The following is a 21,210-nucleotide window of genomic DNA, read 5'->3' as shown; positions in this document are numbered from 1 at the left end:
AGAGAGAGGGGAAAGTCTGTCCTGGGGTCACCCAGCCAAGTAAAGGCTGAATTCAGATTTGATATAAGACCCAAAGTCATTGTGGACAGTGTGTGTCCTCTTTCAGCTTCTCCATGTCACACGTAGGTGAGATTTGGGTGTTGGCTGGTCATCACACACACAGTGCATGAGGAAATACAAATATTCCCTCTTCATGTCAACATCCCCAGATGACCCATCCAAGCAGTATCATTAGTTCCAATAATGCTCCTCAATTAGAAAACAACACACTTGCAGTTAAATAGCAGCCCATCAAAACTTCCTGCTGCCCTCAGTTGACTACTTGGAAAACTCAGTGATAATTACTCTTTCTACTCTCAGGTCCACGGACAGCTGCAAGGCAAAAAACCCTTACCCCCTCAATCTGGAGTAGAAGAAAAGGGATGAAAATGAGGACCCACAGCTCTGGGTTCTGCTGCTCCCAGGCAGTATGAACCTGGGCAAGTTGATCATGGGGAGCCTCAGTGTTCTCATCTGTAAAATGGGATAACACCTACCTCACAGGGTTGGGAAGATCAAATGACTCAAATGTGAAAGCACTTGGTAAACTGGCACGATAGGAGTGTGCAGGAGAGGGATGGTGGTGAATGGTAACTAGCCCGAGAAAAGGAGGAAAAATAAAACCCACACATTCTTTTCCTACCCCCTTTCCACCCAAAACATGCACTCCCCGCACCCTGCCGGAGAGGCCTTCCTGGAAGTCAGCACAGCTGCTCTCCAGACTCGCATTAACCAATGGGCGTGCCAGACACTCAAGCACTTTGTTTTTCATCCAAACAGATCCTGTCCGAGGCTGCAGGCTGAGAACCTCAAACCCTAGGTTTGCTGGTATTCCTTAGTGTGGTGGATGAAAGCAGAGTGCAAGAAGGGCGCACGAGATCCGACGAGGGGCCGGAGGGATGCACAGGGCACAAGGAACATAAGCCGACTGTGTTGGCGGGGTGTGTGGGGGGTGGCCTGCATCCGTTTTTATGGGATCCATCCAAATCCCAAGGGTCAGTATGTTTCCCTTCCTCCCTCCTCATCCCTCCCACCCCCACGTCCCAGGCTATGCAGAGAGAATTGGAATGAAAGAGATGGGCAGAGAGAGAGTCAGCAACGTCGAGAGCAGAGCTTTGCTAATTGGTGGTCTGTGGGTGTGATATGGCTTGAGAACCCATTTTTTTGACAGCATATTAATTTTAAAAAACTTTTATTATAGAAAGATTTAAACATCTACACGTCTACACAGACTAATATTAATAACCCCCATACCTAACACCCAACTCCAACAATCTTGTTTCATCTTTGCCCCCACACTTAAAACCCCAAGTGGTATAGTTTGAAGCATTGGTTTTGTTTTTTTCCCATTGGATTTGAATGCCTCTCGTCAGGGCATGCACCTCCCAGTTCAACACAGTCCCCATCGCTCAAAGACGTCTTCACTTGGAGTCTAGGCTTAGACGCCGGCATTCAGTTCTGTACCTGCCTGTCCTTGAAGACACCTGAGCTCACAACCCCTGGTCAAGAGGCAGCAGCTGAGAAATGGAAGAGTGTTGGGAGAAACTGGGGATGCTGGAAAGGAGAAGGTATTAAGTTATCTCAACCATCAGGCCTTTCTTATCCCCTTGACAGAAGACAAAATGAGCTACAGACTAAGGGACAGGAGGCGGAGGTCTTGACACTTTGTCTCTTACAAGCTGTGTGGCCTTGGAACTGTTCCTCTCCCTCTCTGTGCCTCAGCTCATCATTTGTAAATGAAAGGTTGTACTAAAAGACCTCTACATTGTTTTCCAGCAGTATCATGCTGGCCAATGCTGTCTTACTTTGCCAGGGCTGCTGTAACAAAGTCCCACAGACTAGCTGGCACTCACAACAGAAACTTATTGTCTCACAGTTTTGTGGTTAGAAGTCCCCAGTGCAGGTGTCAGCCAGGCCATGCCTCTGCTAAAGTCTGCAGGGTCCGGTGGTGACTGGCGGCAATCCACAACTCAATCTCTGCCTCCGTCACATGCCCGTCTTCCCATCTGTTGCCTGCTCACTCGTGCTCGCTGTGCCCAAATGTCCTCTGCGTATAAGGACCCAGTCACATCAGATCAAGGCCCACCCTGATTCAGCCTGGCCTCATATTAACTACTAGGGTCTTCGAAGATCTTATTTACGAATGTGTCCACATCCACAGGACTGCGGGTTAGGACTTGAACCTGTCTTTGTGGGGGGCAGGCTTCAATCTACAGTAGGCAGAAAGCCTGAGACTTGGAATCAGGACACCTGGGTTAAAATTCCAGCACACCTACCCTCTAGCTACAGATGAACAGGTGTCCCACAGTGCCTGAGCCTCAGTTTCCTCATCCAAGTTTCCTTGGACAGTACTAGCCTCCCTCCCAGGGCATACCCAGGATGGCATGGGGATCATTAGAAGAAGGCCCAAAGAGCTCTTTGTGAGTCACTGGTTTCATGAAGCAGACCCCACGACAGGGTGCTTCCTTCAGGAGCTTCCCCTGCCTTCTAGAGTCTTGGGGGACACCAGTGGTGCAACTTCATCCAAGGGGGATCTATCTCTTCCTGGCCAGAGGATATTTGTAGTGTCAAGGACAGTCTGATATGAATGCTGGGGCACGTGATGAAAGTCCAGATATGCAGGCCTGCTCCTAGGAGAGGCCTAGGGGCAGCACAGTTGGGGCAGAAAATGCAGGGAGGGAGGTGAACTACAGTATGGTGCGTTTCAGCTACGTTTCCAGAAAGGCTGGACCTACGCACACTTTCCACCCAGGCTGAAATCCTGTCTTAGGGGCTCACTTCTTACTTGACCCCCACAGTAATTGCTGCCTTGCAAAGCAGTGAGTGATTAGAGTGAGAGAAGAAAGGGCACGATTGTATACTACTCTTGCCATGGAAATACAGCAGGGAGGTGCCTCCAGCTCCTCACCTCCCCATCGCCCTGTCCCAAGGCTCTGCCGGGAAGGAGCAGTGTGGGCCCAAGGGGGTTGGGCTCAGATGGCCCCCGGTCATCAGGCCCCCCAGAGGCTGGCCGTGGGATGGACCCTCACCCCTCACCAGTGGAGGCTCACAGCTTTTGGGCGGCTGGGGGTCTGGGCAAATGCGTAACACGGGAAAGGCTGTGGGAGGCTTGTGGTCGCTAATCCCACCAGCAGCCTGGGAGGCCTGGGTGGCCTGGGGTGAATGGGCCCCTGGAGGGCAGAGACAGCACCCTGTTCACCACGGCATAACCCACTGCACCCACCAAGGGCTTGGCACACCCGCGTGCTCAGTTAGAGTCTGTCTCATCGGGTTTAAGGAGAACAAAGATTCTCTGTTACTTGCTTTTAATAATGCTATCATTATTTTTTTAATAATGTCTTTTTTCTAGATTTATTTTATTTATTTATCTCCCGCCCCCCCCCCCCCGCAATGCTATTATTTTTTGAATAGGCAACATATTCCCTTGATTCAAAAGCCAAAATGTACATAAGGTTGCACAGGGAAAAGTTTCCTTTCCCTGCCTGTCTCCCCATCACCAGAGATTTCTCCTGGAGGCAGTGTACCAGTTTCTTGTGTCCTGCCAGATAAATTCAGGGCAGTAAGCACATACAAGCAGTAAGCATAAGCAGCTATGCACTTTTAGATCACGCCACATTGGTACATCGCTCGGCCTCATCTTTATCTGACCAGCCCCTCTTGATGGATATTTGGGCTGTATTGTCCCTCCTTTCTAAGGTGGGCAGTGCCAGGCTGGGAGTCTCACCAAGTTCCAGTCTGGGCCCTGCCTTGTCTCCAGGCTAGGTAGGTGACCTTGAGCTCCTCACTCGTCCTCGCTGAGCCTCAGCTTTCTCATTTTTTTGTGGCAGGCTATTAATTGCACTCCATCAGCTCAACAGAGAAAGAAAGGCCTCAGTTCATAATTCAGCTTAATTCCTGGGTTCGTGCACCCATTTCACTGGGACAGTAGAACACTCCCCCTCAGTCCTTCTTGGTGAGCCCTGGGGGCTGCACAGCAGCTCAAGGGCAGGGAGGCATCTGGGGGAGGGGGCGGACAGATGGCTAACCTCCCCCCCCACCCCCCCGCCCCCCGGTGCTGCTGGGCACCCCCCCACCCCTGGCCTGCAAGGCCTCTTCCGGCCCAGCTGCTTGCTGCCCCTTTCCAGGCTGCGTTTGGGGACAGAAACCTTCTGGGGTGTTGTCACTTCCTCTCTGGAGTCCTGTTGGCTGCCTGGCACTCTGCCAGTGGGCAGCAGGCTCATCCCCTCTCTCATGCTCCTCTCATGCTCCACAGAACTCCCACACTCTCCCAGGACCCAGCCCAGCCGGGGGCCATTTCTTCTCAGGGCGGGGGAAGAAGTTTCCCTGACCCCCTAAATTCTGGCCAGGACACTGTGTCAATGCAGAGAACCCCCCACGGGCTCATGCTTGCAAAAAATGAAGCCAAAGATCCTGTAGGCTGCTTCCCTTTCCTGCCTCCCCTGAAGCAGGCAGCCTAGAACTGGTCTGCCTGCTTCAGGGAGAGGAAGGGAGGGGGGAAAAGACAGGGAAGGAGAAAATCGAACTCATCCATCCGCCACACAGTGAGCACATCTGGTCCGGGGACAAATCCACTTCCGCTCATTGTCCACGATCCTGTGCAGGGATTGTCAACTTGTGGAGCACCTGAGCAGTTCTGCAGAGAGTGCGCTGGGCTGGAGACTTGGTGAAAATGACCCTGCTGATACAGAGATGTAATAGACCTTGGTGTCCAGGGTGACGGACGCACTGTCAGCTGGGGCTACTAGGCTGCCCGGTGGGGGGGATGCTCAGCAAGCACGGCTTCCAGAGTCCCCAGGTCCTCGAGGAGCTGGCACAGGTGAGTGGCGATGACCTTCTGCCTTCCAAGGTGAGGTCCTCCTAGGTTCTGGGGTGCCTCTTGTGCCCCACAGTCATATCATCCTGAAACTCCAGTCTAACTTAATTTTATGTTGTAAAACATTTCCTTTTGCAAACCTTGGCACCTGGATCTAATATCAGCTTCCAGGTCTAATTCTGAGTAAACCACCAATATCATCCTGCTCTGTGTCATCCACGGGCTGCTGGGTACTGACACTGCCTCACACAGTCACACGGCCACCTGTGGCCACGAGCAGCCTGGGGTACGTGCAGTCAACCACGCCCCGTGTTACAAGCAGGGAACGAGCAAGGTAGCCCTGCCAGGGACCCCCGCACCTGACCTTGAGAGGGGCCCACATCACACGGGCACCACTCATCCCCTTTAAATGGAACAGTAGTAACAACAATAGCTGAAGTTCATTGCCAAGAACTCTTCTAAACACTTCTAAACATGTGCATACCAGCTCATGTAGCATAATCCTCATTTTCTAGTGAGGAGACTGAGGCACAGGCAGGGAAAGAAGGTGCCCGAGGTCACACATCTAGTAACAGCGGAGAGAAGACTCGAATCCAGGTCTTTCGGCTGCCAATGCTCTTGCTGGTCTATCTCCATGCTGGTGTGACGAATACAGTACAAGTTCTTTAAAATCCTCTCTAATTCCATACAGCTTCATGCCATTAGGTATTTTATTTTCATTCAAGTCCAAATGCCATCACATACTTTTAAAAAATTATATCGACGAGATCCTCATACTTGATTTTTGAGAACCACTTATCTAGGCTTTTGTTTCTTGTCCCTAAAATAAATAGGAAGTTACACTCAACTCCTCTCGCTCTTAAGCCCCCACCCATATGGCCTCCCCAAGTTGGTCAGTCCTCCTTCCTCAGTGGCTTTTAAAACCGGCCTTTTCTCTCCTGTCGCTGCACTGCTTTCCCCAGAGCCTGGACCACTGCTGTGGCTTCCTACCGGGACTCCTGGCCTCAGGTCTCCCCCCACACACCCCTGCTCTCCACCCTCCACCTAGGTCTTCGTATTACTATAATTATTACTACAGAAGTTACGGGTTTATGGAAAGACCATGCAGAGAGCACGGCATTCCCATATGCCACCTATTATTTACACCATGCTTCCGTGTGATACCCCAGCTCTTCTTAAGGCCTGGATCAGGCGGGCCCTGTCCCCGTGGCCATATTTGTGGTCCACGGTGCATGTCAGACTCACCTGAGGCTACTCAAAATGACCCGTGCCTGGGGCTCCTCCGCAGAGACGCTGATTCCCGCAGATCTGTATTGAAAGGCTGTCCCCACCAGCTCTCCAATCCGCAGGCTTGACTGAGAACTACAGGCCTACAGAAGGGAGCCGAGGGCCCCGGCGTGACCTTGGCGCCTCTCCGCGCCCTGTGCCCCGCTTACCTCTCCAACCTCATTCCTTGACCTCTCGACCCCCAGCCTGTGACCATCCCACAGCAACTGGCATGCCCCAAGCTAGTTCTCATCTCCTAGTCTTTGCCCCCTGCTCCTTCAGTCCAGGAAGGCCTCCTTCCCCGGGGGTTGCATCTCCCTGGATGCCTCTCCAGGCCGCGCTCCCCTCTTCAACCCTGGGGAGCGATGGCCACTCTGTCCATGTGCAGCAGTCCCCAGGGTATGTCCAGCCCAGGACCCGTGCCTCTTCGCTGCCCTCCTCTGTCCCCCTGCCTGCTCTTCTCCCAGCTCCCCTGGGCCTGTGCCGAATCTGATTCCCATTTGGAGCACCAGGACCTGGCACAGTTGTGGCACACAGGAGCTGTTCAGTGTCCTGCACCCCCGCCTCAGTGGCAGTTCGGCAGTGAGCCTGGAAGCACTAGAACAGCTTCTGTGCCTTTGTGTTTGCCCGGGTCATTGCAAAGTCTTCCTAACTGGTTTTTACTGCCGCAGCCTTCTCACTTTCTAATCTATTTTCCATGATCAACCAAGTGCGTTATTTCCCAAAACACAAACCTGGCCATGTAATTCCCTCACTTAAAATTCGGTCTGGTCTCTCTGTTGTTTACAGAATGAAATTCCAACGCCTTAGCCTGACACTCATGGCCCCTGACATTCTCATTTCTTCTCACCCTTCCACCAGAACCCAAGAACCAGCCTCGTGGGATTGTGGTACTCAAGGTTTTCCTGTCCTTATGCCTTTACAAATGCAGGTTCAGATGTCCTTCTTCCAGTTATTCCCTATTCGGTGAACTCCTATTCACCCAGCAAGGCCCAAATAAACATTACCTCCTCTGTGAAGCTCTCCCTGGTTCCCAGTCAGTTTACCCTCACCTGGGTTCCCCTAGCCAAAAGTTCTGTTACTGAACTTACTGCAGCGTTCTTTTCTATATTTACCTCCTCAGTGGTGTTGGAGGGTCTCCCAGGGAGAAATCCAGCTTCTGACAACAGCAGATACATGATAATGGTCAAAACAGCTAACACCAAGGGCCTACTATGTGCCATACACGTGCTTTACAATGCATTAGTCATTAAGCCTCATAACAACCCCAGGAGGAAATCCTATCATTACGATACTCACAGGAGAGGTAAGGAAACAAGCACAAGGTATGATACAGCGGACAAGTTCCAGGGCTAGGTGTGAACTCAGGCCGCCTGGCTCCAACATCCATGCTAGCTCGTGGCTTGAGAGTGACTGGTAACCCCCAGGCTCTGAGCTATCATCCAGGAGTGTTTGGACTGTCGGTCAACACGTCGTGAATACGGCTGGTCCCTGCCCCGCTGTGCCTGGTGTCAGGTTGGAACCCTGGTCTCCGGAGGCCTGGCTCCTGGCCTGTACTGAAACAGCACAACTCCCAGCGCTTTCCCCGCCGCCCACTCCTCCCACCCCCGTGGCCCCCTCTCTTTAGGTCTGCCCCTCTCTCTTTAGGTCTGCCCCCCTCTCTTTAGGTCTCCCCCTCCTCTCTTTAGGTCTCCCCCCCTCTCTTTAGGTCTCCCCCTCTCTCTTTAGGTCTCCCCCTCTCTCTCTAGGTCTCCCCCCCTCTCTTTAGGTCTCCCCCCCTCTCTTTAGGTCTCCCCCCTCTCTTTAGGTCTCCCCCCCTCTCTCTAGGTCTCCCCCTCCTCTCTTTAGTTCTCCCCCCCCTCTCTTTAGGTCCCCCCCCTCTCTTTAGGTCTCCCCCTCTCTCTCTAGGTCTCCTGTTCAGCTCTGTGGGCCCAGGCTGGGAAAACGGCTGGTTGGCCTGCAGCGCGGCAGTGGGGCCTGCTCTCCCTTCCCTCACCCCAGGGCCCCTCCGCCGCCGGCACAGCCCTGGCCTTGTTCGCGGCCAAATCACAGGACTCGGGGGCCCGGCCACGTGGCTGCCCAGCGGCTCCCCTCCGAGCCTGTGAGCCTCCCACCTCGGCCGGCCAAGCGAAAGGACCCAGCTGGAGGCAAATACCAAAACCGCAAACGTCCTCGGCTGTTTTCTCCCTCCTTGGCTTCCTGGGCTCGGAACTGCTACTGCAGGATGTCGCCAGCAATGCCTCAAAAAGGCGCGGACTCCTGCCTGCTTCTGGGGGCTTCTGTGGCAGGGCGACCCAGCGCTGAGGGAGAGAGCACAAGCCGGGTGGTAGCTGTCAGCCCCCCGCCCCCCCCCGCCCAGGCTTGGGGCTCCAGAGAGCCCACCCACCATTCTGCCCCAGAAATTGGGAGAGCCCCCTTCTCCAGGAAAGGTGCCCCCCCAGAAGACCTGTCCGGCGCCTCTGCTCCCACAGCTTACTCTGCCTCCCACGCCCACATTTGCCTATAGTTGTTCCGGGTCTTTCTGCGTTCCCTCTGCTTGGGGCTTGACTCCATCTGCAGACAGGGAGCTCCAGCAGGTTGAGATGCCCAAGGCAGGGACTGGGTCTCTGAGAGAAGGTTCTCCGAGCTGCTGGTGCGGGGAAGAGCCGCCCTGCTTGGCTTCATCCTTGTTCCCCCTCCTCAGTGCCCGGGGAGGGGCAGGGGGTCTTTGGGACCGTTGTGAGTGATGGATGGAGCAAGCAAGGGGACTTGCTTTCTTCTCCTTTAAGAGCTGACCCACGACCTAAAACAGGACGATCAAGGCCACCGAGTCCCCTAACGACTGCCTGACCCCAAAGGTATGTACCTTTGTAAAGGATAAAGACAAAAGGATAAATTTTTTTTATGGTTGTAGCTCATGGAACAGCACTGCTAAGGGATCCAGAGCGTTGTTATGAGACACCTTCGCCAAGAGACGCCGCTTTTCCTTTGTAGTGTTTACACTGGCCTCGAGTCCATCGGCAGGGGACTTAGCCAAGGGAGCTCAGGCCAAGGGCAGAGAGCTGGGGAAGTCATTTACGGGGGTACAAATGTACTGCCCCCATCTAAGCACCCCTGGGCGGTGAACTGGCGTGGCCAGCCCCAGCCTGCGAAGACCAGCCTGGGTGTCCGTTCTCGGGCGGCCCTGGAGTTAGGGGCTGTGCATCTAGACCGCGGAGCCTACGCCTGCCCTCCTGACGGCCCTCCCTCCGTACGGTCCCCTGCAAGCTGCCCCTTGCAAAACTCAGGGCCTCAGAGCCGTTGTCCCCATCCCATAAGGCCGTTTCAAGGACAGAGCAGTGGAGCGTCCCAGCTTGGCCCACCCCAGGTGTGGGGAATTTTCAGGCCCAGTTGAGCCAAGCCACAGAATGAAGGCAAAAAGGCAAAACATGTTTTGGAAGGTGTTTGGCAGCCTTGCCTGTCTGCTCCATGGGCCAGGGCTCAAGGAAAGGCTGTGGAGTTAGCAAAGGGTGGTGTGGGGAGTGGGGGCAAGGCGGCCCAGGGCAGTGGGGGCTCCGCTTGCGTTAGAGGTCCCCAGAAATTTAGGCTCTCCACTCCACCATGCCTTCATTTCCCCCAGCGTTGTCAGCTAAGCACTTCAAGCAGAAATGATCTTGCCAGAAAGTTCTTCCTTGGGTCTAATTTGCCTTTCTTATGCTGGAATTCAGGCTCCTTTTCTATCCGCAGATCCTTATTGACGCGCCTCCTGTCCCGTCTGAAGCGGAACTTGGATTTGAAGATAGCTTTGGGCTCCTTGGAGACAGGTGCTTGGTAAACGGTGGGGTGTTGTCTTTAGCACAATTACATTACTAGCATTACTCATCTGTCAGGCTCCTTCTGAGAGCAGTAGCTCTCTGGGCAGGCGGCCACCCTCTCTCCTATTTGTTCTGGAGGCAAAAAAGAGGGGAGGTGGTGAGGCGTGGGGGACGTGGGCAGGAGGGAGGGAAAGCCTGGGGGACTGAGGGGAAGCCGGCCAGCCCCAAGACCAGATTTATGAGCGCCCCCCTCGCTGCCAAAGCGGGTGAAAGGGTAATCTGGTTCGTGGAGGCTGCCATACCCTGATTCCTGTCGACTCGAGACCATTTTCCTCGCACCCATCCTTTCTTCTATTTTCCCCATGCACTCCCTCTTCTCTTCCTCCCTTCCTTTCCTAGCCCCCTCTCCCTCCTTCACTTAACCCTCCATTTTCTCCCTCTTCCTCTCCCTCTGACTGCCCAGTTGCTCCGTTTCTTCTCCCTTCCCTGCTCCCGGCTTCTTCCTTTCTCCGCAAGTCTCTGAGCCTCTCTTATGGCTGAGCTCAGGGAGGGGATATGAAATCCATTAGCCGCCACATTGCAGCAGGATGAAGTCATCGGTGCTGGCTGCTTCTCTTCCGCAGCTCTGTTCCCCTCCGCTAGGGCCTCCCAGAGCTGCGGGCGCCTCTTCTCGCCCTGCTCCGGCTCAGTTCAGCTCTCTGGTCCCACCTCAACCCACCCACCACCAAGACCCGCGTCCCTTCCCTCATCCCTTGCCCATGGGGTTGGCTCAAAGCCTGCTCCTTTTGCAGCTTCCCCCCTGGGAGTTTCCCTCCTTTACGCCCCCCTCCCCGTCCCACTCCCAGTCTCTAAGCCCCACTGTGGGCTCTGGACTCCCTGAACAAGGGACCAGCAGGGCCTCTTTCCCTCTATAAGCATTTTCATCAACAGAGATTTTTTTCCTTACTTTTAATTTTTTTAAAAAGATTTATTTTGTTTATTTCTGTCCCCATCCCTCCCCCCCCCATTGTCTGCTCTCTGTGTCCACTCGCTGTGTGTTCTTCTGTGTCCACTTGCACTCTTGGTGGCACTGGGAAACTACATCTCTTTTTTGTTGCGTCATCTTGTTGTGTCAGTTCTCCGTGTGTGTGATGCCACTCCTGGGTGGGCTGCACTTTCTTCACACAGGACGGCTCTTCTTGAGGGGCGCACTCCTTGTGCATGGGGCTCCCCTTCGCGGGGGACACCCCTGCGTGGCATGGCACTCCTTTCATGGAGCTCTTTGTGTGGGCCAGCTCACCACATGGGCCAGGAAGCCCTGGGTATAGAACCCTGGACCCTCCCACATGTAGGTGGACACTCTATCAGTTGAGCCACGTCCGCTTCCCTCCTTACTTTTTAAATCTACTTTTTGAGTTATAAGTTGCATACAATAAAATGCACCCACTTTAAGTGTACAGTTTGATGAGGCTTGACAAATGTATATACTCATGTACCCACCACCCCAATTGAGATGTAAAAGATTTCCATCACCCCTAAAAGATTCGGGTTATATCACCTCCCTCCACTTCCCATTCAGCTTAAAACTATTCAGTGGGATTTCCAATTTTCTGCAATGATGGACTAGTTTATTTGGACCAATCCTATCATTAAAAACAAAATTGATAGGTTATTTTTTTTTAATTCTAAAAAACAAGAACTAACAAAAGAGATAGTAAGAGAGAAAGAAACAGGTAGGCCAAATCGAAGGGAAAAATGGAAGCCCCTGAGACAGAAACTGAGGATAATTGCTAATCCTAGTAAATATGAACTTTTGTTTTGATGCTTGCAAGGGCAAAGAGGATAGAAATCAGAGCTCAGGGCTTGAAGAAGATAGGGACATCCCCCTCGATAAGCAAGGATCCCAAAGGACTATACCCTCAAGGTAAAGGTGGGCCAAAATTATATCATCTTGCTAACAATTTGGCAGCGTTCTTATCACTGGGTGGTCCAGGAAACTTGACCTTTATTTAAGGGGGTTTCAGACTAGTACAGCCCACACGTGCTTAGCCCAAGCAAAACACAAAACAAAATAAAAAGGGGAGCAGATATGGCTCAAGCAGTTGAGCACCTGCTTCCCACTTGCCAAGGTCCCGGGTTTGGTCCCTGGTGTCTCCTAAAAACAAAAAAAATGAGCAATAAGCAAACAAATGCAAAAACCAACTCAGGGGAGCTGATGTGGCTCAGTGGTTGAGCATCAGCTTCCCACATATGAGATCCAGACTCAATCCCTGTGTCCAGTGCCTAAAAAAAAATAAAAAAGTAAAAAGCAAATAAAACAAATGTGCTTCTCTGGATGAAGTTACCTTCATCCCTTATGTCTCAAATTTTTACTATTATTTTTTGAGGTACTAGGGACAAGGGATTGAACCCTGGGGCTTTTTATGTGGGAAGCTGTTGCTTAACCACTGAGCCACATCGGCATCCCTGAGTTGTTTTTTTGTTTGTTTTGCTTGTTGTTTGTTTTTGTTTTTTTCAGAAGGCACCAGGAACAGAACCTGGGACCTCCCATGTGGTAGGCTGGCACTCAACCACTTGAGCCACATCTGCTCCCCCACCAAATTAGTTTTCAAGTATAATGAGCAGCAAACAAAAAAATAACCAAATATAGAAGGGAATAGACACCATGAATAAGAACTAATGGATACAACAAATAGGAGAAACTAACCTGCAAAAATTTCAGATTTTTAACTATTAGACCCAGACTATGAAGCAATTATGATTACTGTGTTTAGAGAAATAAAAAAAAGTTTGAAAAATTTGCAGTTAATAAAAAACTATAACAAATGACTTATGCTTAGAAAAGGACCAATTCAAACCTCTAAAAGTAATCAATTCAATTAATAAAAATAAAATATCAAAATACTCAACTGAAAAGAATTTGTGAACTAGAAGAGAGATTATCCAAAATTTAGCACAGAATGACAGAAAGATGGAAACTATCAAAGTTAAGAAACATAGAGGATCAAGTGAGAAGAACAGACATATGTTTAATTGAAACCCTAAAAAAATAGGAGAAATAAATTGTGTTAGAGGTCATACATGAAAAGATAACAGCTGAGAATTTTCCAGAACCAATAAAAGATAACAAAGCATGTAAGAAGACAAATTAATCTCAAGCAGGATAAAAAGATATCCATACCCACAAATCATATTGAAACTTTAGTAAACTAAAACACAAAGAAAACTATTAAAAACATTCAGAGGAAAAAAGACAGATTATCATAAAATAAAAAAAATCAATATGTTCAAAGAAAATAACTGGTCAACAAAATTCTTTTCTCAAGAAAAATACACTTCAAGAATGAAGTGAAATATAGATGCTTTCAGATAATAAAAACAAAGTAAAACAAACAAACAAAAGAGAGTTTTCTACCAGCTGATTCTCACTAAAGAAAATTCTAAGTAACTTCAGACCAATGAAAAATGATCCCAGATGGAAGGTCTGTGAGGCAAGAAAGAATGAAGAGCAAATAAAATGGCAAATATGTAAGTATGAATGAACATTGAATGCATAAAACAGTAATAATAATGTCTAAGGAGATTTTTTTAAAAATTAAAATACCTAGAAACAATAGAATAGTATGAAAATGATAGTGTTCTAAAATATCGTAAGTTATTAAAGAACCATAGACTGATAAATAAAATAAATATATTATACTTTCTCAAGTAGCCACTAAAAAGAAATGAGGGAAGCGGATTTAGCTCAATGGACAGAACGTCCACCTACCACATGGGAGGTCCAGGGTTCAAACTCAGGGCCTCCTGACCCGTGTGGAGCCGGCCCACACGCAGGCTGAAGTGCTCAAGGAGTGCCCTGCCACACAGGGGTGCATAGCGGAGCCCCACGCTCAGGGAGTGCACCCCATAAAGAGAGCCACCCCACACGAAAAAAGTGCAGCCTGCCCAGGAGTGGTGCCACACACTCAGAGAGCTGATGCAGCAAGATAATGCAACAAAAAGAGACAAAGATGCCTGGTGCCATTGACAAGAATACAAGCGGACACAGAACACACAGCGAATGGACACAGAGAGTAGACAACTGAGGGCAGTGGGGAAGGGGAGAGAAATAAATAAAATAAATAAATAAAAGAAATGAAGCATATTACTTCTAAACTACTAGAGGAAAATATAAAATAATTTTGAAAAGTCAATCCAAAGGCAGGAAAGGGGAGAAAAAGAAACAGAATAAGTGGGACAAAAATAAGCACAAATGATATCAGTAAATATACAGTAATGCTTCAGTTCAGTGACAAAAATTATCATATTAGAATTTTTAAATCTTAATTTTTTATAAGAGATGTATCTAATATATAAGGATACAGAAAGGCTGTAAGTATAGGGTTGTAGAAATATTACTAGAGTTAAAGAAGATCGTTACACAATGATAAAAGTTCCAATTTACCAAGAAGAAACAATTTTTTAAAAATTTATTTTACAATTTAAAATTTGAATACACCAAATAATAAAACCTCACATGATATAAAGCAAAACTGACAGAACAAGAAGAAATAGTAAATATGCAACTAATAGAACAGGCAGACAAAAAGTCAGTAAGGAAATATGATCTGAACAGCCAGCAATGGACATATCCTGAACTCTGCAACCAACAACTGCAAAATACATGCTCATGTCAAGCATATATGAAATGATGACAAAAACGGATGTTCATCTTAGCTTGGGTTCCTCCCAGAAGCAAAGCCTGGGTCAAGGACTTGTGTGCAGGTAGTTTACTTGGAAGGTAATCCAGGGAGCAGAAACAAAGGACTGGGTGGGGGTGGAGGTAGAGGGAAGGAAGGAGGAAAGCTAATATAAGGGTATGATACCAATGTCGCCATTGAGAGTAGCTAGGGCTGGATCCCAACTGGGACCTACTGAGGGACAAATGTAATGCTCCTCAAAGTATCCACCTCAGGAGGACCAGGAGAAGTATTTGTCCATTGACTTTCATCTCCCACTGGTTGAGATTTGTTCCTGGGGACATTAGCTCCCCTGCACATCTGGCCTCTGCATGTGTGCTTGAAAGGCAAATCCCCAACAATGTCTGCAATATCAAAAAACCATGGGGCAGAAAATGAAAGATAAAGATAACTGGCATGTTTGATGCAAGAGGCTCTCATCTTGAGATGAGTCAAAACTCTTATGTAGGGAAGCAGATACAGCAAGTGGTTGAGCGCCTGCTTCCCATGTATGAGGTCCTGTGTTCAGTTTCTCCTAAAAACAAACAAACGAATGAAAAAACCAACTCTCATTGGGGAGTGGACATATCTCAGTGGCTGAGAGCCTGCTTCCCATGTATGAGGTCCTGGGTTCAATCTCCAGTACCTCCTAAAAAAAAAGGTAGAAAAACTCTTATGGAAATATCTAGTACAGCTGTAGCTTGAACTCAGAGTAGAGGCTGAAAGGTTGTAAATTAGAGGTGTTTGGTACAACAATGTACTGGGTCATAAAGCAAATCTCAAAAAATTTCAAAGAATTGGAGTCATACAAAGCATACTCTCTGATCATGATGCAATTACTCTGGAAATTAATTAGAAAACATATGCTTAGAACTAAGATACATAGTTCTGAATAACTCATGCATCAAGAAGAAATCATAGTGGACTTTAGAAAATATCTTGACATGAATAATAAGGAAAATATTACATATAAAATATGTGAGATGCAGCTAAAGTAGCGTTTAGAGGAAAAGTTCTGGCCTTAAAATGCATATAATAGGAAGAGAAAGGCTAAAAATTAATGAGATAAACATTCCTCATCAGACATTAGGAAAAGAAGAAAAATGAAAATGAAACTCAAAGAAACTAGAAGAAAGGAAATAATACAAGTAAATATTAATGTAATAGTGATTGAGAGGATTAGCAAAATTGATTAAAAAAAGAAAACCCTTGGAAAACTAGAAATTGCCTTAATGTCAGAGTTTCCAGGCTCAGTCCTTGGTCATCTAAGAGATTTTCTACATATAGTCTTTTCTTGGATAATCTCGATGAGGTTTTGCCTTTTAATACCATATGTATTCAGATGACTCCCACATCTATAGCTCCAGGGTATACCTCTTTCCTGAACTCCAGTGTTGTATATTCAAATAACTATTCAGCTTTTACATTTGGATATCTAATGGGCTTCTCAAATTTATAATGCCCAAACTGAGACCCCTGGTGATTTCCCCAAACCTAATCCCATCTTATTCCTCCCCATCTAAATAAATAGTAACGTGCAAGACAGTTGACATCCTCTTACTAGCTTGAAATCAGTCATGTTGGAAGTATTTATGCCCCGGAACTCAGGCACCACCGGTGAAACCCTTACCAGCACACCACTGGGTCTACCTAGAAAACACATCCAGAATCTGACCACTTCTCCCTACTTCACCCCGCCCTGGCCCCAGCCATGTCATTCCCTCATCCAGATACTTCAGTAGCCTCTTAAATGAGTCCTGCTTCCTCCCTTGCCTCTTTTCAGTCTATCTCAACACAGCAGCAAGAGTGATCCTGTTAATCCTCTGCTCAAATTCCACTGGCTGCCTCTCTCACTCAGTAAAACCCAAAGCCGCAGGCGCTCTGGCTTCTCCGCTCTGGTCTGCTCTTGACTTGGATGGCCCCTGGCCCCTTCACTCTCTTTGCCCAGGCACTCTGGCTCCTTCCTTTTTCTCAACCACTCCAGCACTCTCCTCCGGGCCTCAGGACCTTTGTATGGCATTCCCTCCCCCTGGAAAGTCCTTCCCACACTCTCTCCCCCTCCTTCAGGTCTTAATCAAACTCACCTTCTCACTGACGCTGTCTCTGCTTACCCTATACAAAATTGCAATACCTTCATGGAACTTCTCAAGCCCTCCTTTCTGCTTTACCTTTGTCCTTAGCACTTACAGCTAGCATATTATATATTTTACAAATTTATCCCAATGGCCTGTCTGTCCAATTAGATTATAAGTTCCATGAGGGGTGAGAGTTTATCTGTTTTTGTCAAGTTATATCCTATATCCCCAAAACTCAAGGTAGAATCTGATGTATAAAATAACAAATTAAAATTAAAAAAACACATAAAAACATGAAAAATAATGAAGAATCTGATGTAAATAATTCCTCACTAATTCCTTAGTGTAGATTTGTTTTTGTGTGTGATCCAGCCCAGGAGGAGAGATGAATCCAAAAGAGTGAATTTCTAACGGTAAACTTTCATGCATTGTGAGGCTCTTATGTGCGAAGGGTGGGGGCTAATTCCAGCGTTACTGGCATCTTAGAGGCAATGTGTGGGTCCAAGGCTGCAAACTGGCAACCTGGTACAGAGTCCAGCCCAAGAATGTGTTCTGTTTAGCCCGCCAGACATTTTAAAAGAAGTTAAATTAGTTGCCAACAGTAAAAAATGGGTAATTTTACATGTTAAAAAAAAAATCCAGATTTTGAGCTTCTCTGGAAAAAACAAAGATCTTGCAATCCTGAGGCTACATTCCCACCTGGTGACAATCAGCGGGAACTGAGAAGCGCCTGCGGGCCAGTGCCCACCCCACTCCCGCCGCATTCACTCGTTCACTTGTCTGGGACCTGCCTGGTCTCCTTGGCCTAGGTCTGTGTCTGCGGGATGGTAGGCTAGCAGTGGAGGAGGCCTGAGTTCCAGGTGCCTCATCTGTGGCTAGAGATAACCGCCCCCACCTCTGAGGGTGGTTGTAGACGGAAGCATGCACGTCACACCCATTCAGCTAAGGGGTGTGCTCAGTGTCTGAGGATCCCACCCAAATATTCTCTGCCATCCTGCCAGCAAGCCCTCAAGCGCCTCTTTGCCCCCTGCCTGTCCACTGACTCCATCCGGCCCCCTTCCTGGCACGACCTGCCTGCCAAGGTGTCCTGGGGACAGCGTTCCGACAAGACCCCCCAGGGCTGGGCCAGCAAAGCCCCGCAGGTGGCTGCCAGGAGACAGCCGTAGATGAGTGCAGGCCGGCCCGGAGGGGCCCGGAGCGGCCCACGGTGCTGCCAGCACTGCCCCTGGAGCCGCTGTGGGTCCTGCGGGGCTGCTGCCTGCAGAGCCGCGCGGCAGGAGTGCGGCCCCCATTCCCCGGGGCCCAGGGCGGGTGCCGTGGGCACCCGGCCGCTACAGAGACACCTCCGCTGTGTGTGAGGAGGCCAGAGCACAGCGACAGGAGGGGCAGCCGGAGGGAGGGCAGGGAGTCCGGGCTTCAGCTTGCGTGCGCCACGTCTTTCCGTGGGGTGCAGAGCCCTGGCTTTCAGTAACTTGCCCAGTGCCTGGTTAGTTTCTGAGCCTGGTTTTCTCTTAAGACGACAGCTATTTTTGCCTGCTTCCTGGTGTTCCCAGTGTTGTGAGACTCGTATTCATCTAATTAATGAGATGCTCACACTGTGAGCTCCTGCTATGTGGTAGACTGTGTTTTAAACACTTCACCTGCAGTAACACATCCCCTCCTCCCAGCAGCCCTATGAGGTTGGTGCTATTTATCCCCACTTTACAGATGAGGAAACTGAGGGATAGAGAAGTTCGGAAACTTGCCTATGAATTTAGAGTTAGTGGCAGAGCTGGGATTTGAACCCAAGAAGTCTAGGTCCTGCCATGGCCCACTGGGTGGGCTGGGGGAGAGTGTAAACTACAATGTAAACCACTATCCATGTGGTGCAGCAGTGCTCCAAGATGTATTCACCAAAGGCAATCAATGTGCCATGATGATGAAAGAGGTTGTTGGTGTGGGAGGAGTGGGGTGAGGAGGTTGGGGGGTATATGAGGACCTCTTATATTTTTAATGTAACATTAAAAAAAAAAAGATTTACTATAATAAAGTAATCAAACATTTAAAAACAAAGCAAAACAAATTTAATTTAATTTAAGTCAAAAAATGAAGTCTAGGTCTAGAGTTCAGGACCCATTAAAGCTCTTGCTGTGCCATCTCTCTAGGTAACAGTGCTGGGACAGCCCTAAAAGCTACATAAAAATGTAAGAGCAATTTTTTTTTTTTAAAGATTTATTTTTATTTATTTAATTCCCCTCCCCTCCCCCGGTTGTCTGTTTTCTGTGTCTTTTTGCTGCGTCTTGTTTCTTTGTCCGCTTCTGTTGTCTGTCGTCAGCGGCACGGGAAGTGTGGGCGGCGCCATTCCTCGGCAGGCTGCTCCCTCCTTCGCGCTGGGCGGCTCTCCTTCTGGGTGCACTCCTTGCGCGTGGGGCTCCCCTACGTGGGGGACACCCCTGTGTAGCAGGGCACTCCTTGCGCGCATCAGCACTGTGCATGGGCCAGCTCCACACGGGTCAAGGAGGCCCGGGGCTTGAACCGGGGACCTCCCATGTGGTAGACGGACGCCCTAACCACTGGGCCAAAGTCCGTTCCCTGTAAGAGCAATTTTATTCACAGAATCCATTTCAGATACCTAGAGTTATTTCACTTGCGGAGGAGGAATCCTTTTTTTTTGGAGGTACGAGAGATTGAACCTAGGACCTTGTACACGGGAAGCAGGCGCTCAACCACTGCGCTACATCCACTCCCCAGGAGCACCTTCAAGACTCAGTAAATGAACCAGGCTGTTCTAAATTTCTCAAAGGGGTGCCCAGTACCTATGGGGATGTTTGGGATGTATAAGGCTCTTCTCTGCCCCCAAAGCTTACAGCTCCTTGGGGAAGCTAACAAGCAGACCGGGAAGAGACAGGGAGGGCCACGAGGAGAGCCCGGGTGTTGCATTGTGTGTGTCATGTCTGAGAGCTGTAGGAACTTCAGACGAAGAAACCGTGTGCAATTGCTGGAATAGCTTCTGGCGGAGGTGGTACCTGAAGACTTGGGCCTCGAGAAGTGGGAAGACAGCAAGGGTGGGAGTCGCCCAGGTGTCAAGGTTGTGGTGGGATTTGTGCCCTGCCCACCAGGCTTTTTGCATTGTTTCTAAGCCCCACCAGCCCTTCCAACTGCCTCCGGCCAGGACTGTCATGCCATCAATTCTGTGATAAGGGAATTCCATCAGTTCTGTGGTCTCTAAGGCCATGGAGGGGAGCTGTGAATGGGCAGAGCAGCCTGCCCCCTGTGCAGAAGGGGCTTTACAATAGCTTTATGAAGTAAAATCCTCCCCTGATCACTCTTCTTCCAAGACAGCAAATGGAGGCTAGAGGCTGGAGCTTGGGGCCGGTGGCCATGCGTGTTGACACTCTCCCATTCTGCCTTACACCAAACCCAGCTCCCTTAGCTTTGGGAGGAGGCTGGCCCCGTCTGGACTATCCTTTGGCTTCTTGGGCAGATTTCTGGCAGCCCCAGTGTGGTTCTGCCACCACCCAAATAAGTCTCTTTTCCAGAAAGTAAACACATCTGTTCCTGGCTTCTCTTATTCCCTCCCTGGACATGGGCAGAGCAGAATGAGACGTTTCCTGCCTCTGAACTGTGGGTACACTTAGTGTGAAGGGACTATTTCAGCACCCACTATGTGCTGCCTTGGACTGTCCTCCAGATGCTTGTCTTCACACTCACCAGGCAAGGTCTTACAGGGAGGGGCCTTCCTTATATCTGTTTATCTGTTACATCCCAAAGGGCCAGCAAGGTGCTGGACATATGACACACTTTTATGCAAACCCACTGTATTGGTTATGGTATATGTTTTTGTGCTCTGACAGAAACCCCAGAAAGTGTTAATCAAAACGGAAGTCTGTTTCTTTCACATATGTAATGTATGACAGTCTGCTCCATAAAGTTGTTAGGTGCCCAGGCTCTTCCTACCTTGCTGTTCCCTCTGCCCTAGCTGCTGTCCTTGCGCATGGCATAAGAGGGCTCACACCCCTGCCAACCATCCAGAGGGCAGGGAGGGTCTATTAGGAAGAAAGTAGCAAATACCACAACTGTTTATATCCCATTAGGCAGAAGTTACTCCAATGGCTACACCTAGCTGCAAGGGAGGCTGGGAAATGTAGTTTTTATTCTGACATATTTTAAGGGACATCTAGAAACCTATGCTAAGGTTGCTGTAACAAATATAATATTACAGACCGGTTGGCTTAAACACTAGGAATTTATTGTCTCACAGGTTTGGAGGCCAGAAATCCAAACCAAGGTATGGGCAGGATCATGCTTTCTCCAAAGTCTATATAGAGTCCTAGTGGTGCTTGCTGGCACTATCTCATGACTCAGTTTCTGCCTCCATCCCATAGCTATCTCTCCTCCCACCCCCTCCTCCTCACCCCTAGAATGTGTGCCCATTTTCCTCTGCCTATAAGGACTCCATCCATACTGGGTTAAGGTCCGCCCTGTTCACAGATCCTATTTACAAATGACTTTACATCCAGAGGACCAGGGGTTAGGACATGTCTTTGTGGTGGACCTGATTCAATCCA

The 21,210-nt window shown here is 49.2% G+C and overlaps 1 long non-coding RNA gene across 1 annotated transcript; it reads right to left on the bottom strand.

Moving 5' to 3' along the window:
* Nucleotides 1–1,214: 1,214 nt before the first annotated feature.
* Nucleotides 1,215–7,669, bottom strand: LOC105746175 (uncharacterized). The gene is made up of 4 exons (XR_001118642.4): nucleotides 7,418–7,669; nucleotides 7,234–7,277; nucleotides 6,098–6,222; nucleotides 1,215–5,672 (listed from the first exon to the last, which is right to left on the bottom strand). It is a non-coding gene; the product is annotated as an uncharacterized lncRNA (long non-coding RNA).
* Between the last annotated feature and the right edge of the window lie 13,541 nt (nucleotides 7,670–21,210).

Source organism: Dasypus novemcinctus, chromosome 13 (assembly GCF_030445035.2).
Source record: "Dasypus novemcinctus isolate mDasNov1 chromosome 13, mDasNov1.1.hap2, whole genome shotgun sequence".
NCBI lineage: Eukaryota > Metazoa > Chordata > Mammalia > Cingulata > Dasypodidae > Dasypus > Dasypus novemcinctus.
This window is presented reverse-complemented; position numbering and strand designations above follow the sequence as displayed.